This window comes from Engystomops pustulosus, chromosome 6, assembly GCF_040894005.1.
Source record: "Engystomops pustulosus chromosome 6, aEngPut4.maternal, whole genome shotgun sequence".
Lineage (NCBI taxonomy): Eukaryota > Metazoa > Chordata > Amphibia > Anura > Leptodactylidae > Engystomops > Engystomops pustulosus.
Genome location: NC_092416.1, coordinates 141,597,911 through 141,616,906, shown reverse-complemented (window position 1 = coordinate 141,616,906; position 18,996 = coordinate 141,597,911). Strand labels below are relative to the sequence as shown.

The following is an 18,996-nucleotide window of genomic DNA, read 5'->3' as shown; positions in this document are numbered from 1 at the left end:
TTCATCAACTTTGAAATATAAGAGAATCTCACACAACAGAGTACATGTGTCCCTACCTCTCTATGGTTAAAAAAAAATTTGACGGTGCGTGACGTCACCTCCTCTCCCAGCGTGGCAGAGGGTGGTGCAGGGGTGTGCATAATTAGCAGCTCGGAGCGCTGGACATCTTGTCCCCATGGCCTGCTAATTATGTCTTTTTTCTAGGCGATCTAAAAACTTCCAATAATATACAATTTTTCATCAAACACCATCAGAAAAAATGTTCTAAAAAGTGATCAAAAAAGTTATGTTCCCTAATATAATACAACTGAAAAGAACAACTCTTTTTGCAAAAAATAAGCCCTCAACCAGATCTGACAACAGAAAAATACAGAAGTTATGGCCCTAAAAAGTTGTTAAAATTAAAATTTTAAAATTAAAAAAAAAAAATTTAAAATGTATAGCTTGTACAATGTGACAATACAAATCTGCTGTGAATGACGCTGCATTGTTTTAACCCATGTGAAACACTTAAAGGGTTAATGGACTTAATAGAAGTTGTTTTACATACCTTGAGGGGTGTAGTTTCTATAGTGGGGTAATTTATGTGGTTTTACTATTATTTAGGCCTTTCAAAGTCACTTGGAAGCTGAGTTGTCCCTCAAGATGTGAGTTTTGGGAATTTTCATGAAAATGAGAAAAATCGCACCTAAAGTTCTGAGCCTCATAACATCCTAGAAGAATGACAGGACGCATAAAATATCATCTCAACATAAAGCAAATGTTAATTATCAAGCTTTTTGGGTAGTTTTACTTCCTGTCTGGCATGCAGAACATTTCTAACTTGGAAAATGAAGCATTTTTATGAACTTTTGCCAAATTTTCACTTTTTTTCAGACCCAAACGCAAAACTTAGCACTTAAATTTTACACCTAACATGAAGTACAGCGTGTCACGAGAAATTATTGTGTCACTGGGCAGATTTGAAAAATCGAGTCAACAACTGATTTATATTTTGCTGTAACAAAGCTTTTGTTTTACTTTTGTTATATTTCAGATCCATTTATGTAGTGGGCTGCAGTGGGCTACATAGATGGTCAGGATTTTTTTTTTTAAATATGGAAATTTATGGTGCTGCCCTTCAAAAAAAATTGGTTGCATGCTGCCTGTACCTGTTTAAAAAAACACTGGAGCTTAAAAAAAATGAAGGATACATGTTACCACCCTTTGCTGATTAGTTTTTAAAAATGTCCATAGTTGTGCTTCTTAGGTTATAACTCTATAGAAGGTATACTGGTTCTCTTGAAGGGCCCAATGGGTTCATGGAGACTTATTTTTATATCTGGGGGGTTTCTGAACAGGTCCATAAAGATGGTCTATCAAGACTTTGATATTTATGGACGTAGGAGTCCTGCAAATATACAGATAATATTAAGATGACCATAAAATCTTACATAACAATTTAGCAAGAGAACTTTGGGCACTAGTCATGTATAAGGAAGATCAAAGGTTAGTTTTCTGTAATTGTGTTATCCAGTATCTGGAGGCCCAATTTCAGCAGCTTCAAATATTTATGGTTTACAGTCATTTCCTCATAACCTCCCTGATAATAAGAGTTTTCCTGTAAGCCTTCCCCTGACTATCTCCTTTGTACTCCTTGCAGTCAGCAGTGCCTCTTCTGCTATGACCAACCCACAGCTTGATTTCTTCCTACTGAAAGTTATCAATATCTTAAAGAGAGTTTGTGCCAAAGAACATTGTCTGGAAACGCTTGTAGCGGATGATGTTTTTTTCTTTCAGGAATTTCCACTTTCTACATTGAGTTTCACAATGAATACTTCATATTTATACTGCTTTCCACCTGCAATATTTTAGGAAAAGAAATTTGTACATCTGGTTCAGGTTTTATGTAGAATAATAATAATAAATCCTTTATTTATATAGCGCACACAGAGTTTGCCTCTGTCCCCAATAAAGCTCACAATCTAATCAAAACCAGTATGTTTTGGAGTGTAGGCAGAAACCGGAGGACACCCACGCAAACACGGAGAGAACATACAAACTCTGTGCAGATGTTGACCTGGATGGGACTTGAACCCAGCACCCTAGCACTGCAAGGCTATAGTGCTACCCACTGAGCCACTGCACTGCCCTAAATGAATGAGCATAGGTATGTTCCTTAATTTGTAAACTGGGATATCCCAGACCAAACCACTTCATGCCAAAACAGCACAATCTGACTATATTATTATGTTCCACAGATGGCAAGTCCAGTGGACTCATTAAGACTAGCTACAATGACCCAGATATATCATTGTGTCTGCACCAGTTTTTTGTCTATCTTTGCACTAAAAAAAAGGTCTTTTCAGCTTGCACATGCATTTATAAATTGTGCTTGCAACACTTTTGCGTCACAGTTTAATTTTTTACCCGACACTGTATATCTGTTCACCTAAATGGGCGCGGTAGTGCTTAGTCTGAGTTTACAACACATTTGTGTTGAACGCTGTATATTGAAAGTACACAAAAAGAATGCACATGAGTGAGGCAAACTGCACAAAGGAAGTTTAAACCACTTTTTCATATACCTGGGCCATTGTATAAATTGCTTCTAATCTGTTTTTATCTTATAATTGTAGATTTTTTTCTTCTATTTTTGTCCATTGTTATGGAGGCTGACAATTTGCCTGAGCTGCAGTGAAGCATTTAGCCCTCAGGCCATAGGTAGCAATAGGCTAGAGCTAGCTCACAGGCGTGCTCTGTGATAGATGCTTATGTACATCTTATATAAGCTTATCTATACACTTCTTTACTGTGAATGTAGATAAGCTGTGACATCCTCTAATGTCTGTAGTAGAAGCAATAATCTTAAATTCTATAGAGGTGTTATTTTCTATTGTAATCCTGTCTGAAATGTAAGGCTTAATTCATTTTTGTGATACTATCAGTGTATAAACCAGGAAAGCAAAATAAAAAAAAAAAAAACACCTAAAAAATCTAATTATCCTTCTTTCCCTAGAACGGATATAAAAAAACCAAAAACAAATAAAATCATAAACATGTCGCATCCCAAAAGTCCTGATCTATCAACATATAAAAACGCTTATTCCCAGCGAGGAATCTCATAATGGAATATAGCACCTAAATGTCCAAAACAACACTTTTTCATCATTTAGCAACACCAAGAAATTTCATAAAAGTTATCAAGTAATCAAGTCATCAAGTTAAGGTATCAAAAGCTCATAGAGTCCCCAAAACGGCAGCAATGTAAATGTCATCATGTCCCACAAAAAAATGACACCTTATAAAGGTCAGTATGCCGAAGTATAAAAAAGTTGTTAGCATCAGAATAGGGCAAAATGAAGACATTTTTTAGCACAAGACTTTAAATTTTTTTAAAAATCTATTAACTTAATAAAACCTGTCTAAATTTAGTATATCAGTGATCGTATCAACCCAAGGAGTAAAGAAGAGCTGTCATTTGGAGTGCAAGCCATAAAACCTATATCCACAAGAAAATGGCGCAAATACGTTTTTTAAAAACTTTCATCGCATTTAAACATTTTTTCTAGCTCCCCAGTGCACAGCATGGAATATGAAATGCTGTCACTAAGGAAGTAAAATTTGTTTCACAGAAAACAAGCGCTCCTACAGCTCCGTAAACAGAAAAATAAAAAAGTTAGGCAGTGAAAAAACCCAAAATGAACTAAAATGGAGTGGTCCTTAAGAGGTTAAAACCTATGACTAACCCTTTGTGTGATATATAAAGAGAAACACACCACAACAATTTTTATGTTAGCACATAAAAAAGGAAGTTGTGGCCCTTAAACCACTATGTATGAAAATTTGCCAAAAAAGCCTTTTGAGGTCCATAAAATAACCAAGGGGAAAATCTACAAGAAATCTATACCATGTGAATGGGTTGATTTGGGAACTCTTGTTGACTTTATTCCCGCAGTTCAAAATCATACTGAAAAGTTGAAGATAAAGATTGACACTCATCTTCATGTTTCTTTGGAATAATGTAATAAGATTATGGGCCCCTGTAGCCCTTATTGTTTGGACAGTGTTGATTATGTCATTGTTCTATGAACAACAGCAATAAAGTTTATAAAGTACTTCCCCACATGTATAGAGTTTGTTGGAAATGTGTTAATAATTAACTATAAGGCTTGTAAAGACAATTAAGGTCACAATTAGTATTTCCAGATGGATACGGAGGAGACCTTTGTACATGGAGTTTTGAAGGGACTTTCCATTAGAAAAAACATGGCTGACTTTTTCGAATGAGCACCACATTGGGCTTTGTCTGCATTGCAGCTCTACTTCCTTGAGATGAGCGGCTCTGAGCTGCACTACCATACACAACCAGTGGACACGTGTGACAATCTATTTGGATTAAACATGAATAAATCTTTTAGCAGTTTCCCTGAAATGTTAAAGTTATATGATAAGTGGCATAGTCATGAATGTGACTATCCAGAAATGGTGTTCATTATAGCAGTTAGTAACCGGAACATAAAGTTCATTTTAAAGTGTTTACCTATCATTGAGCTGGGGTAGTAACACAATGACTCTTCCCTATCTGGGCCTCCTGGATGTATATTCTCTGCAAAAAACAGAAAGACATAAACAGTGCCTTCATTACCCTGACATCTTCAGTGGCACCGAGCCATCAGTAAGCTTCTTACGAGAGCTACAGAACTGCTAGACTGCTGGAAGAACTATGTATGGTGACTATAGAGATGTACTACATATTGTAGATGTAATGCAACAATGATGTAATGGGGCTATAGGAAACTAGTGGAGTGAGTAAGCCTTCTACCAGCAATAACCATTTGGGCCATTTAAGGAGCCTGTTCAAAGATCATATTAAATTTCATTTGCCCTCAATATTGTCCTTACTTGAACAGAGAGTGAAGCTAAAGTAGCTTGTAGTCAGTCATCATGGAGATATCTAGGTCTATAGGATACTTTTTTTTTTTAATTAGAATTTTATTGGATGTTCTTTATATAGACAAGAAAACATCACATGTAAATGATGCGCTGACCCCACAAAAACATCTACACAAACAGAAAATAAGACATGGTGCTAATCGTTACTAGAAGGAGTACAGAGTAACAAGGAAAGGAGAGAAGGGGAAGCATCTCCCAGTAGAGGTGCCCACGCAGTGTTCCCCAGGTCTTAAGGCAAACAAAAGACCCAGTGTACCTCTCAGATTCTTGGTGAGATACCATTGCGTTAGGGTGAAAGGTTACACCAGAGATATAATCTCCTCAACATCTAAATATATCATTCTGTCCATTTTCCAAAAAACTTCTTGGATTTAGAGGTTTTGTTTCTCACTGTTTCAAGACATACCAAGTTTTGGAGATCTCTTAGCTGATCTATAGTGTATTGAATGGAGGGCACGGTGTTATCTAACCAAAATTTAAGCATGGAACGGGCTGTTATTAGACAGGTGACAAGATGAATTTGAGGGACATATAAGATTGGTTGTGAGAATCTATCTTCCAATTCCTCAGTATGGATGGAACAATAGTGGAAAAAGTCTGTTATTGGGTCTTGTGGGATTTTAAAACCCAAAACTTTATGGTCTATATCTTGGATTCCCTTCCACAAGTGTTACATGAGAAGACGACCAAACCTGTGGAATACATACGTTGTGTACGCTTGGAATTTGGGGTAAGATGTTTTTCTGTCGGGCTTCTGAGGAGAAGGTGGGAGATAAAAGGCATAAATTGCTCTATGTATAGTGCAGAAGTGTGTTTCCCTCCACACTTCATTTAAGACAACCCTTCTAGTGGTTTGCCACCCGATTATGATGTGCTTTCCGATTTCTGGATCAGGAGCGCCTGAAGAATATGAGTGAAATGCTGTATCTATTCCATATTCGATATATACATCTTTCAATCTGGCATAATAAAATGAAATATTACAGCAGACTGTTCTACCCAAGTTCATGGATTTAAATAAATTTTGGGCAAACCCTTGTTAACATTAACAAGTTTGGTCATAATGGAATTTCTCGCCTGAGCATGAATCGGTCTCGGACCAAAATCATAGTGCTCACACAGCTCTCCCAATGTCAACCAAAAAATATGGAACACTTCACAAATTTGCGTGTCATCCTTTTGCAGGGGCCATGCTAATCTTCTTTGTATCGTTCAAATTTAGTATATGTACAGTGTCAAAGCTTTACTCACACCACTATCAACATGGTGCTGAACACAGCTACATATCTTGCCCTTTTTTTTATTATTCTTTCAACCCCATAATGCACCATGACAATGGGGAACATCATGGTGAGCCTGTATTTAGCACTCCATGATCCTCCCCAAAGTCATGGAGATTGCATGGGCTCAGAAGCTTGTCAAACATGACTGCAGCACCTAAAGGGCTAACCCACCTCTCTACCCCTCAATCAGCACCACAGCACCAGTCAAAGAGAGTAAACACCCCCTAAATGCCCTATATAGTATAAAACTCCCAAATCACATAAAACCAAGGGATTTTTCTCTCCAAATGAAGATCATTTGAAATGTGTAATGGCACCTGAACAAAGTCATCAAAATCTGCCCTCCAAAATCTCAATGGCTCCTTCCATTCTGTGGGCCTCTAAAGTAGTTTATATTCACATGTGAGGTATTGCCCTACTCGTAAGAAACTGCTCAACAGATTCTGAGCTGTGTTTTATCATTTGTTTTGCATTAATGTGTAAATTTTAGGGCTAAATAATATTTTGTCAACATTTAAAAAATTGCAAATAGAACCTCCAGTTTGTTTTAATTCTAGTGAGATGCTTGAAAGGTTAACAAGCTTACCAAAGGCTGTTTTGAGGGGTGCAGTTTTAAAAATGGGGAACCCTTATAAAAATGAATAGGCCTCGAAAATAATTGAACCTGAAATATACTTTGGAAAATCACTGTTCGAACTATAAGCCTCCTAACGTCTTAATAAAATAAAGTAATAATGATGTCAGAATCAATAATGATTTCAACATAAAGCAGACATATGGAAATTAACAAACAACCCATTTAGGTGATTAGAATAACTGTATGAAGAGCATCACATTTAGACATCAGAAAATCGCAAATTTTGCAACATTTTTACCAAAATTCCATTTGTTTTATAAGTAACTGCAAAAAATTTCAACCAAAATATAAAATTACAATATGTCATGAAAAAAACTGTCTAAAAATTAACTTGGCATGGCAGATTTGAAAAATCGGGCTGTGTCCTAAAGGTGAAAATTAAAGGGTTAAAACATATAAGAAAATATTAGTGTGGCAATGTTCATTCGTAGCACTGAATCTTATTTTATATAAGTATAATGTATTAGCATGGCTCCACTTGTTATAACATGTAGCACCGGCCACTTCACACATCAATATCCATTTCTGGGAAAAGTGATTCGGTATTACTCCCACGTTTATTCTATCTTATCAGCTCCATCAATATGAAGTGACAGTGCTTATCACTCATAGTATATATGTAAATATTAACTGCGATCAGCCTACAGATCAATGATCTGTGCATGGTAGAGAGTGGCACATCACTGCTTACCCTGATAGTAAAGTTTTCTCAGTCTCCATCACTTAATATAGAAGAATTTACTCTTCCCTTGCAAAGTAATGGAACAGTTCTTATTTCAGGGTACAATATTATAAGATATATATTAAAGAATATATTATATATAAATATATAATCTCTCAAATAAATTCTAACAGATTATGAACACTCTCCCCCAAATCTTTCCCAGCATATTAGCAACAAATCATAACAACGTGTAAATGTATATTGCTGTTTTTTTGGGGTGTGACATGGAGAACATGCCCCAAAAGAGGGTAGGATTGGATAATGATGTCAGAGGAAAGGGACATCTTTTAGATATGTGATCTATTTCTGAAATATGAATCATAAAGAAAATAATGAATTGATGGGTCCACATAAGGTATAGCGTGCAGTATAGTAATAATGGTATAAGAGTATAAAAATTATCTATTTCTAAATGTAAAACATACTGTTGGTACATAGACTGTAGGGAGGGGTGTATGCTAGCCATGCCCCAAAGGCCATCATTCCAGCATCAGGATTGGGATGCCAAATAACACTTCCTCATAACCAATGGTTGGCATACACAGTAGGGGGATTTATCATAACAGCACATTGTTCACCAGTCATGATACTTCCCTTGCCACACAATGTGACTTCTGTACTAAGGCTCCAGTGCCCGGGTGAATACTACTCGAGGTCCAGCCAGGGATAGAATTCTGCCTGCACCAGGTTCCTGTGCACTCCCTGCCCTGTCACGACCCCCCCCCCCCACACACACACTTGGTGTGGAGGTGGCATAGGGGGGATAAAAAGTCATAACTCTTGACCCCTGCACAGGGATCTGTTAGGAAGACAAGTACTTTCCCCAAGGCACTTTCTTATGAATGAAGATGCCGTATACAACCAGATCATGGAAGTAAGAGCTGTTTCGATGTTGTTGCATCTCTTCAGCACAGTGTAGGGAACTGGTTTGGCTGGTTGAGAGGCTTGTGACTAGGGTCAGGAAGTAAGAGTTCTCCTTACAGAGACTGCCAACTAAGGCCGCCGTATAGGTGTGTGGAGAATTACAACCATTGATGCTCCTCTGGGAGATTCTGGGAACTCAACTAAACTAGTTTCCTACACAGCGTGAAAAAGACCAATGATCCACAGTTGTGAGTCTGTTCCTTCTGTAATAGATATAGGGGCAAATTTATCAAGCTGTCTGAAAGTCAGAATATTTCTAGTTGCCCATGGCAACCAATCACAGCTCCCCTTTAAAATATTCATGAGTACTGCTAAAAAGAAAGCTGAGCTGTGATTGGTTGCCATGGGCAACTAGAAATATTCTGACTTTCAGACTGCTTGATAAATCTGCCCCATAATGTTTTGGCTTTAATCCAACATCATGTCATTGAGAGTCATGCTTCATTTTAAGGGGCTGCCTTACACCATAGCCAAGAGACATTGGCCCAAATTAATCAAAAACAGTGCAGGATGTACCTGATTCATGAATTGTGGTGCCCGGTCTGAAAGTGTGAAAGTGTGCACCAGTTTTTTTGGTGCACTTTGTTAATGATGCAGAATTGTGGTACACAGTCCGACTAAGCAGTAACACGTCCCTTTTGGGGCACAAGACTGTGTAAACCTGGTGGTGTTGGAACTCTATCTTTTTGTGCTACAAGTATTGGGCCTTTGCCTTTTCCCTGCACTTGAAAGGATCTGCCACAGAAGCTCCTTCTGCACAGATGTGAACATAGCCTTACTTACAGATATATACATTTTTGTTACATAATATCCCATAGGAGGTCATTGGTGTTAACAAAAAAATTAATCTTGAACTTATAGCAGTCGATCATTTTCTGATAACACTTTGTCTTTAATATTGGATGCTCTGTTAAACGCTTTCACTTTTATTTCTTTCTGGAACCTGGTGGACTGCTCTAACATAAACATAACATTGGGGTCATAACTCTCTGTAACACAAACCAAATGTCGGATTTGTTATTTCCTGTTTTGCTCAAGTTTAATTAAACTTGATACATTTCATATCATTAGATGCTCGGGGTTCACGTGCAGAAGCTTCTTTTTCCCAGAATCATTTTATGTGGTTTGCCGTCCACCCATGTTCCATTCTGCACGTCCCTGCGCTGTAGCAGGGTGAATGGTGACATAGGACTGCCCTCTTACCAGTAGTACACTGCGTTGAGAAGAAATCCTTTGTCATTGCATTAGGTTATAGTTTACATAGTGACTCACATAGACGTACTGTCTAACAGAGAAGATGAGTCAAGCCATAAACATTATCTACCTATATACTATGAAAGAAGAGCTGCCATATATAGTATTATAGAGTAAGCTAATATAAAGTATAACAAAGTGTTGATTGTGTCTTTAAACATCTTTGCTTTTTGGCACATTCATTATATACACTTTTCTCAAACAAGGTGAAACTTTTTGGCACACAATAAACTAGCAGTAAGGACGTGCAGCATAATAAATGTAGGCCATATATTAGGAGGGGTAATGGTATCTTCTGCCCCCAGGTTAGACTTCACTGCTTCAGATTTTTTGCTTGAAATTAGTACAGAAAATATACTGTGGATAGCTTTAAGGCTATGCGTTAATAGCTATCCGTTCACATACTGCAGAATATTTCTGAAATTATATCAGCTGTGGATTTTATAGTAAGATAATTTTCCACCACCATTAGGGTTGGGTGCATAGGGCCCACCAGTAACATTGGATCTTGGGGCCCATTACTGTACAGCTACATGTACTGTTTGTTAATAATCTATCCATATAATTGTATAGGATGACTGCATGCTGAATATCTGCATCTGAGAAAATGTGAGGGTAGCACTACTAATGCATGACCTGGGGGCCCACCTAGCCCAGTGGACCACCGGTGGATCAACCCAGCCCCAAACAAGGGCAGGGATAGGACTTGTTCTGAGTTTTATGGCTTGGCAGTCGGCTTTCACTTGAGGCAGTGGGAACCAAGGGCATGTGATTGTGATTACTTCCCCCATTCCACCATCTCCACACTACTGGGCATGGGTTGCCCCTAAGTGGTCTGGTGTAGGTGTTCCTGGGCACTAGCTATAGCCTGCGTCTGTTCTGCACAGATTAAAATGCAATCTCCGGTGTAGAATTGTACAATGGGCACAGCCTCCTGATTTCGTCGGCACGCTGGAGGGAGAGGGTGAACACCATACACTGGCACACCATATGGCGGCATATTATAATTACCCCAATGACCATATGCATGTAGACATTGAAAAATCTGTGCCATTACAGTAAGTTGTTTTGACCATAATGACATATAAAAATCCCTCTTAATGTATAGCTATATCTGGAGTGAGCTGTGAGGTTTATCTTTATGTCAGTGTCATTTGTACTGATCTCCACCCGCCAGATACTCACCTAACCATACAAAACACTTGCAGGCATTTAGACAGCTGACAGGGCACGGACTGCTACTGATTTTCCATGTCAGGGCACAGAACGGCCTTGTTGTCGGTTGATTTTTCCATGTATTTTTAGTGCTAATATCCTGAGATAAGCGAATGGATGCACGCTCCAGTCCCATACTCAATGGAAAATAAAATAAAGGGGGATTTATTATTACCAGACAGGCGAGGGGCTCTGCAATAACAGATGGCGGATTCTGCAGTGCTGTCACTGGAGCGGCAGGATGCGGACACTTTACTGAAATAACAGCAGAATTATCCCAATAATAGAAAAACAAAGCTAAATAAACTGATAAACGATAGAATATTTATACATGAATTGTATTTTTTAGCTAGGCATGACTTCATTACTTTTCAGAAACAATCGTTTTATATATATATATACAGTATATAGAGGTGAACTGGGAACTGTAATGCACCAGCAACAAATGATTGCATAAAATGGAGGCAAACAATGCATGGCCGATTTCTTCCAGAAGCAATGCCATAACCGTGGTGCCATGCTTTACATGTGTTTTCTTCAGTTTCGAACCCAACGGCATTAAAGGTGATTTCACACATAACCTATAAACAGGCATAGATATTCATCTGGAAAACAAAAGGGGACATTTACTGTGGGTTGTCAACTGGATTTAACTACCGTATATACTCGAGTATAAGCCGACCCGAGTATAAGCCGAGACCCCTAATTTTACCACCAAAAACTGGGAAAAACGACTGACTCGAGTATAAGCCGAGGGTGGGAAATGCATTGGTCAAACCCCCCCAGTAGTATACAGCCTGCCAGCCCCCAGAAGAATACAGCAGCCCCCAGTAGTATACAGCAGCCCCCAGTAGTATACAGCAAGCCCCTAGTAGTATACAGCAGCCCCCATGTAGTATACAGCAAGCCCCTAGTAGTATACAGCAAGCCCCTAGTAGTATACAGCAAGCCCCTAGTAGTATACAGCAAACCCCTAGTAGTATACAGCAAGCCCCTAGTAGTATACAGCAAGCCCCTAGTAGTATACAGCAAGCCCCTAGTAGTATACAGCAGTCCCTAGTAGTATACAGCAGCCCCTAGTAGTATACAGCAGCCCCCCTGTAGTATACAGCAAGCACCCCAGTAGTATACAGCAGCACCCCAGTAGTATACAGCAGCACCCCAGTAGTATACAGCAGCACCCCAGTAGTATACAGAAGCCCCCCAGTAGTATACAGAAGCCCCCCAGTAGTATACAGCAGCCCCCCAGTAGTATACAGCAGCCCCCCAGTAGTATACAGCAGCCCCCATGTAGTATACAGCCTGCCCCTAGTAGTATACAGCCTGCCCCTAGTAGTATACAGCCTGCCCTCAGTATGCCTAGCGAATAATAAAAAAAATAAACTTAATACTCACCCTCCGACGATACTCACCTTTGATGCTTAGTGGCGGCTCCCGGTCCTCGGCGGCGGCTCCTGGTCCTCGGCGGCGGCTTCTCTCTTCTATCTTCACGTGCCGGCAGTCGCGTCCATGCGACTTGCCAGCGGGCGCACAGTGCGATGCGGCGGTGTCGCCGCTGATGACGTCATCAGCGGCGACACCGCTACATCATATTGTGCGCCCGCTGGCAAGTCGCATAGACGCGACTGCCGGCACATGAAGAGAGAAGCCGCCGCAGAGGATCGGGAGCTGCCGCCGAGGACTAGGAGCCGCCGCCGAGGACCGGGAGCCGGATGGTGAGTATTAATTTTTTTTTTTATTAACTCGTGTATTTTTTTTTTTAATAACTCGTGTATAAGCCGAGATTAGGTTTTTCAGCACATTTTTTGTGCTGAAAAACTCGGCTTATACACGAGTATATACGGTACATATCAGATTTTGACAAACAACTATCGTTAACTGCCAGCTTGTCGTGATGGGACCGTCTGTATTTTATTGTTTGATTATACAATAAAACCTGAATCATCATTGAATACATGTGCTGCATTTTCCGTCAGTGGGATTTTTTACGCCCGTGTGTAGCTTGCCAAAAGACGCACCTCCAGGCCTTCAGAACACAAGAAAAAGGGCTTTTCTTTTTTTTTCCAACAAAGAGCTACTGTAGCTTAGGCGCAGTCGCGATGTTAGCACACAGCCGGGTGACGTCAATGGCTGTCTGCAGCACTTGCGGCCAGGGGAATATTTATAGAGGGCGTGCATAAATTATCTTTCGACTGAGCCAGGAGGTGCTCGGCTAGCGGAGAGGTGAGCGCCTCCAGCTCATTTGCATAAAGTTTAAAATTCTATATTTCGGGGTAGCAGACTGCCCGGAACATGAAAGCAGGACTCCCCCATCACCCCTAAGGTAACGTGCATGCATTTGGTGACAGTCCACCACCCCTAATTTTCTCAACTGGTACCTATTTAACTTATTCTTATTAGTTCCTTCTTTTACTCAGGGAGACATTTTTAGGTGCCCAGCTGATCCCGTTGCCCAGCAGCTTAGTGGCACATCACAGAACTCACCTCTGTGTCTAAATATGATGTGTTAGCTCCAACCCAAATAGGTCAACCTTATAGATGCGGAAATCAATAGCAAATATCTTCTATCCCTGCTAATATGGTCTCAACCCCATATATAAAAGCTTCCTTTTGTTGAGTTAAAGACTGCTTGCCCCTAACATTATAAATTGGAGCATGTTAGAAAAAAGATTCTGCAGTCTATATTTGTTAGTAAGGGGGGCACTATATGTGTATTGGTAAGGAGGGCACTCTTTTTCAATAATTAATTTTGGTGTCTCACTGTGTAGGTGATTTAATAATTTGCTCTGGTGCTGTATTTTTCTACAGAGCCATGATCTGGTGCTATATCTCTGCACAAAGCTTGGTTGGCAGCCTGGTGCTGCTTAGTTCTGATGTGGTTCTTCTATACAGATCCTAGTTCTACTGTAGTATTTCTGCATGGATCCTGTTCTGATGATGTATTTTTTTGCACATCCCATTCTGATTATGTATTTCTGCATGGAATATGGTTCTAGTACTGAATTTCTGTACAGAGCTTGGTTCTGTTGCTGTATTCCTCTACAGATACAGGTGCTGTATTTCAATATTTTCATTTCCCTAAATAAAGCCATTGCTCTGGTAAAACATCTCAAGGGGCAACCCTTATGCAATTTTTAGTCAAGGAGTTCATTTTTCTTTATTATGAGGAATAAAAGTTATGTTTTAGCTTTGTAGTGCTGAAATTACAGACATGTGTCACTTTAGAGTAATCTGTGTATATAATGCTTTGTGCATGTTAGCAACCTGTTCAGAACAATAGGGTATATAGTTTCAATTCATATTTCTATAAAGAGCTTGGTTATGGTATTGCAACTATATGCAAAGTCCAGTTCTTGCGCTATGCTTCTATATGGAGTCCTGTTCTGGAGTTATGTTTCTGTATGTAGCCCTGTCCATGTACTGTATTTATAGTATAAACATTGTTCTGGTCTTGCATTTCTGTACAGAGATTGGTTCTGTATTTTTGCACAGAGCCCAGTTCTAGTGCAGTGCCAGGTTCTGTTGATTTACTTCTGTTTCTCAGCTTGGTTCTGTTGCTGTATTTCTGTAAAGAGTCATTTCATTAAATATTCATTTCATCTGCAATGAACTATTTTTGGCCAAGTTCAGACTAATAAGAGACAAATGTTAAATGTCACAGTGAATACAAAATACAAGAAGATACAATCTCTTTAAACAAACCTTATTTCTGCAGATTTAGCTAAATAGATGACATATTCACCTATCCGGCCTTCCGCACATAAAGGTATGTAACAGATTACTATAAATCAGTGAATAACAACATTTGTGAGAACTAGTCTAATAAAAAAAAAGCTTAAACAGGTTACAGTGCCTTGAGAAAACACAGACCACTTGATGTGAAGGGAACAGATGCAGGTGTATACAGAAGAGCCATGGTAGGTGGGTGTCAGTAGCCTCTAAATCACAAACAACCATTTCCGATCAGTCCCAGGAAAAATACGTAACAGACACGTAACAGGACTGTACATAGAAACTAGCAAAAACACATGTAAGTCACTACCTATTTTGGTGACTACAGCTTAGCCTTAGTGCCTAGATGTACACTGTAGTAGTCGAAGACACACCTCCTGTCTTATCATTGGTGGAGGGCGCTGCTCTCACCCACCCCAACTACAACTCTACCTCTTCCAAATGGCTGCTGTGTATAAACATGAATCCATGAGAAGTGACCCTGTAACGGGATGTCTGAAAAAATATCCTGTAGTTATAAGATGGTTGACTGTATTATTGAAAAGGGTCAAAGTTGGTGGAATTTGCATTGGGTTGGCGTCTATAAATGAGGCAAAGACAATCGAAGTTACCACCTATCCTGTGCGCAGAAGATGGCAAATGGGCGAAGATCTGACCACTAGGACTTGGCAAATCTAGACTCTACAAGGTATCACACATGGTAAAGATGTCCATATATAGGATGGCAAAACTACTAATAATTAGTCTTGGTGCTACGTAAATTCTCTACCATGAGAGTTCTCTCATTTATTTTAAAACCGAAAATCTCTTTTTAAGACTATTCTCTGCTGATAGATTTTCCGTGAAGGTAGGAAAACATTCAACATCTGTTATAGGCCGACCGACAAGCCAGGCCATCCAGGTCACCGGAGCCTAGATAAGTGGACCAGAGAAACTGATAACACCTACACATTCAGTTTTCTTTTCCCTGTTCCAAAAATAACTCCCTAGCCACGGGGAAAGTGACTTTGATGGTTGTCAGAATATAGTAACTTTAGAATTTCCTTTGCCAATGGTGAAGTCTACAAAAATATTTTATTTAACATTTCAATGTAAAGACATAATGTAATTATGCAGAAGTAGTAATCCCACCCAAGCCCTTGTGTCGATGGGTGAGGGATGTTGTGGTCAAAAGATTTGTGTGCAAAAAAACAAGACTCGAATATTAAATGTTGTAGGTTGAGGGCCTGTTGCACACTTTTTTGTTTGGGTTTTGATGCCATAGGACAGTGGTGGCGAACCTATGGCATGGGTGTCAGAGGTGGCACTCAGAGCCCTTTCTGTGTGCACTCAGGCCACCACCAGAGATGACTCCAGGTATCTTCCTGCAGTCCCAGACAGCACAGTACTTGTTGCGCTCAGTGCTATATTAAAGTGACAGTGCTACCTGGGACTACTGCAGGAGTGGGAAAGTGTGGACAGATCTGGATTATCATTGTAGCCCTGACAATTCTTCCTGTTTATGGGACCTTAGAGGGAAGCTACAAGGACCAGACAGACTCAAAAGATCATAAGCAGTTCCATAATGAAAGTCGTTATTGGGAAAGAGACATTTTTAAGAATCAATGGTCATCTCTTCATATGTGGAAACAATATAAGTATTTTATACTTTATTAGACTGGTGGTGGTCTTACGCTTGAAATCTCCACTGATCAGACACTTGAAGCTCCAGACATGTCCTGTGGATCTGGGGAATCTTGGAGAACATCTTTGTCATGTTTCTCACATCATTTCAGCAATATCATAAGGGAGTGTACTCAGTCTGCACAATATTTACTAAGGTATTTGTCAAATTAACATATTTACTTGGACACCAGATACCGATTACAGAACATTATCCAAAAAATTGCCTTCTCCTAGTGCCATATCAGCAATACACACACACCTGTCTTCTATTGATCCATGGTCCAGTGCTGATGTTTATGGTGGACAGTGGTCAGTCTAAACACTTGGTTCGCTCTATGGCTACACAACCCATATACCACACGCTGCGATACACTGTATGTCAGTGTTCTACAGAGCAGAATCCATCCATATTATCATCCACTACCGATTCTGACACATTATATGACGTAGAATATGCTCCAGAATTTAAGGTTTGCATGAGTGTGGATGTCATATACCAGTGGTGGCGAACCTATGGCACTGGTGGGCACCCAAGCCCTCACCCCAACACAAGATTTGTCAGATACGACTCAAGGCTTTCTCCTGTGGTCCAATAAAGCCCAGGATGTGCCATGCTCAGCGCTATTTTAAAGCGACATACTTGGCTGCCAGGACTACAGAAGGAGCGAGATGGTGTGAATAGTGATGGATTGGCATTTGAGCTCCTGCTTTGGGTCTCCTTATTTTTCCTCTTCAGGGGGCCCTGGAGGGAAGCTACAATCCAAATTTCTCCATCTTTCTATTGTATTGGTAAACTCAGGACACCGATACATTTTAAACCTGTGATACAGCAGGGATCAATAAGTTACTGCTTTAATTGTCATGTTGGCACTTTGCGGGATACAAGTGGGTTTTGGTTGTAGCTTGGGCACTCTGTCTCCAAAACGTTCACCATCACATGTCATATACCATCACTACGTAGTATTTTGCTGTGATAAGACTACTTAGGTTGGTGATATAGAATCATTATGCAAGTGTTTTGTTAATCTAATTGTATGTGTCCTGTAATGCACCAACACTGCAGTTAACACTTGAATGTGTGATTTAGATGAGTCTGTCGCTGGTCGCCTTTAGTCATGGTGGGTTCCTCAGTAACCAGTCATGGGGCCGTCAAAGCCTTAAGGGCCACTCAGCCCTGACATGAACGTGTTGCTGTCATCGCAGTACGTGTAGGGCCTTGCTGTTAAACTGTGAGAGGGATAATGCAGAGGTGTGAATTTTTGCTGAAATTCCTTCCTCTCACTGAACAAGGTCCATATCTGAATCTCTGACCTTGGATCCTAAGAAAAGTTTCACAAAGGTCAAGCTTAAATTGAATCTTTGTATCTCTGAGCAGTTGCTTTTCATTGTTTGATAAGAAATGGGTATGATTATTGATACTGTTGCTGGTGCTATGTTAGTAGGTTGCAGTTGGGTGCCTTGTAAATTAGCACGTGGTATGAAGCAGCACTGTATGTGGTCATATAAAATAAAAATCTCTCCCTTCCAGGATTAAAAACAACATCTATTTGTAATATATTCATATCAACGTCTATTCCAACAATTGGCCAAATATAGAAGACAGCCGCCAAGGTTATCTATAATGAATAGTGCTGCTGCCCTGTAAATGATGTAGGCACTGTTGGTACTGCCTTTGTGTCTATAACTTTTACTGAAGTAGGGACAGATACTATTGCTTCCTTTTAATCATGTAAGCATAGACAGCCTCTGTAGGACCGAGAAAGATGTTTTGGTGTCATATTAAAGATAAAAATGTAATCTTTCAGGTTGAATTAGATATCTATCTGCAGTTTGCATTTTCAACTATAGTGTGTCTTTAACTGCCTTGTAGACTTACCTCACCCTGGAAAACTTACTTGCATATTTCCTCCTAAGAATCCCTAGTGAATCATGCACATGCCTGAAAAGGTGGTTTTTAATTGCAAAATATGGTGATAGAGTTTAGTTTCTTCCCTGAACTGCATCTATGGTCTCTCACTCCGCTAAACCAGTTCCCTTCCCTGTGCTGAAGAGATGCAAGAACATTGAGCGTTGTGCACAGTTGGGATTCTGTCCCTTCTGTAATAGATATATTGGTTTGGCTTGGTTTTGCTGGATGTTGAAGGGAACCTGTCACCAGGAAACCCATTTTTAGCACTCCCGCAGTCCCCACAGAGCATAGTACATACACTGCCAAAGTGTATGTGACCTTTTCAAATATATGAAAACACCAATCACTTGGCTTAGCAACGCCCCCTGCTCCTCTACAGCCAATCCCGAGTGAGGGAAGTTATTCATACACTGCCAAAGGTCACGTTTACCCCACCCTTGGGAAACATGTGACCTTTTCAAATATATGAATAACTCCCCTCACTCGGGATTGGCTGTAGAGGAGCAGGGGGCGTCGCTAAGCCAAGTGATGGGTGTTTTTATATATTTGAAAAGGTCACATTGAGTAGCTGTTCCCCAAGGGTGGGGGGGGGAACTGCTCCTTTCCAGCCCCTCCCATTTGGCAACTGCCTAGTCACACAGCACATGCTAATGAAAGGTACAATATAACATATCTTTTTTTCTGTAAAACCAATTTTTAATACAAAAACACTTTGGAA

General features: G+C 39.9%; 1 non-coding gene across 1 annotated transcript; it reads right to left on the bottom strand.

Moving 5' to 3' along the window:
- Positions 1-6,075: 6,075 nt before the first annotated feature.
- LOC140066570 (U6 spliceosomal RNA) lies at positions 6,076-6,182 on the bottom strand. The gene has a single exon (XR_011848411.1). It is a non-coding gene; the product is annotated as a U6 spliceosomal RNA (small nuclear RNA).
- Positions 6,183-18,996: the final 12,814 nt, after the last annotated feature.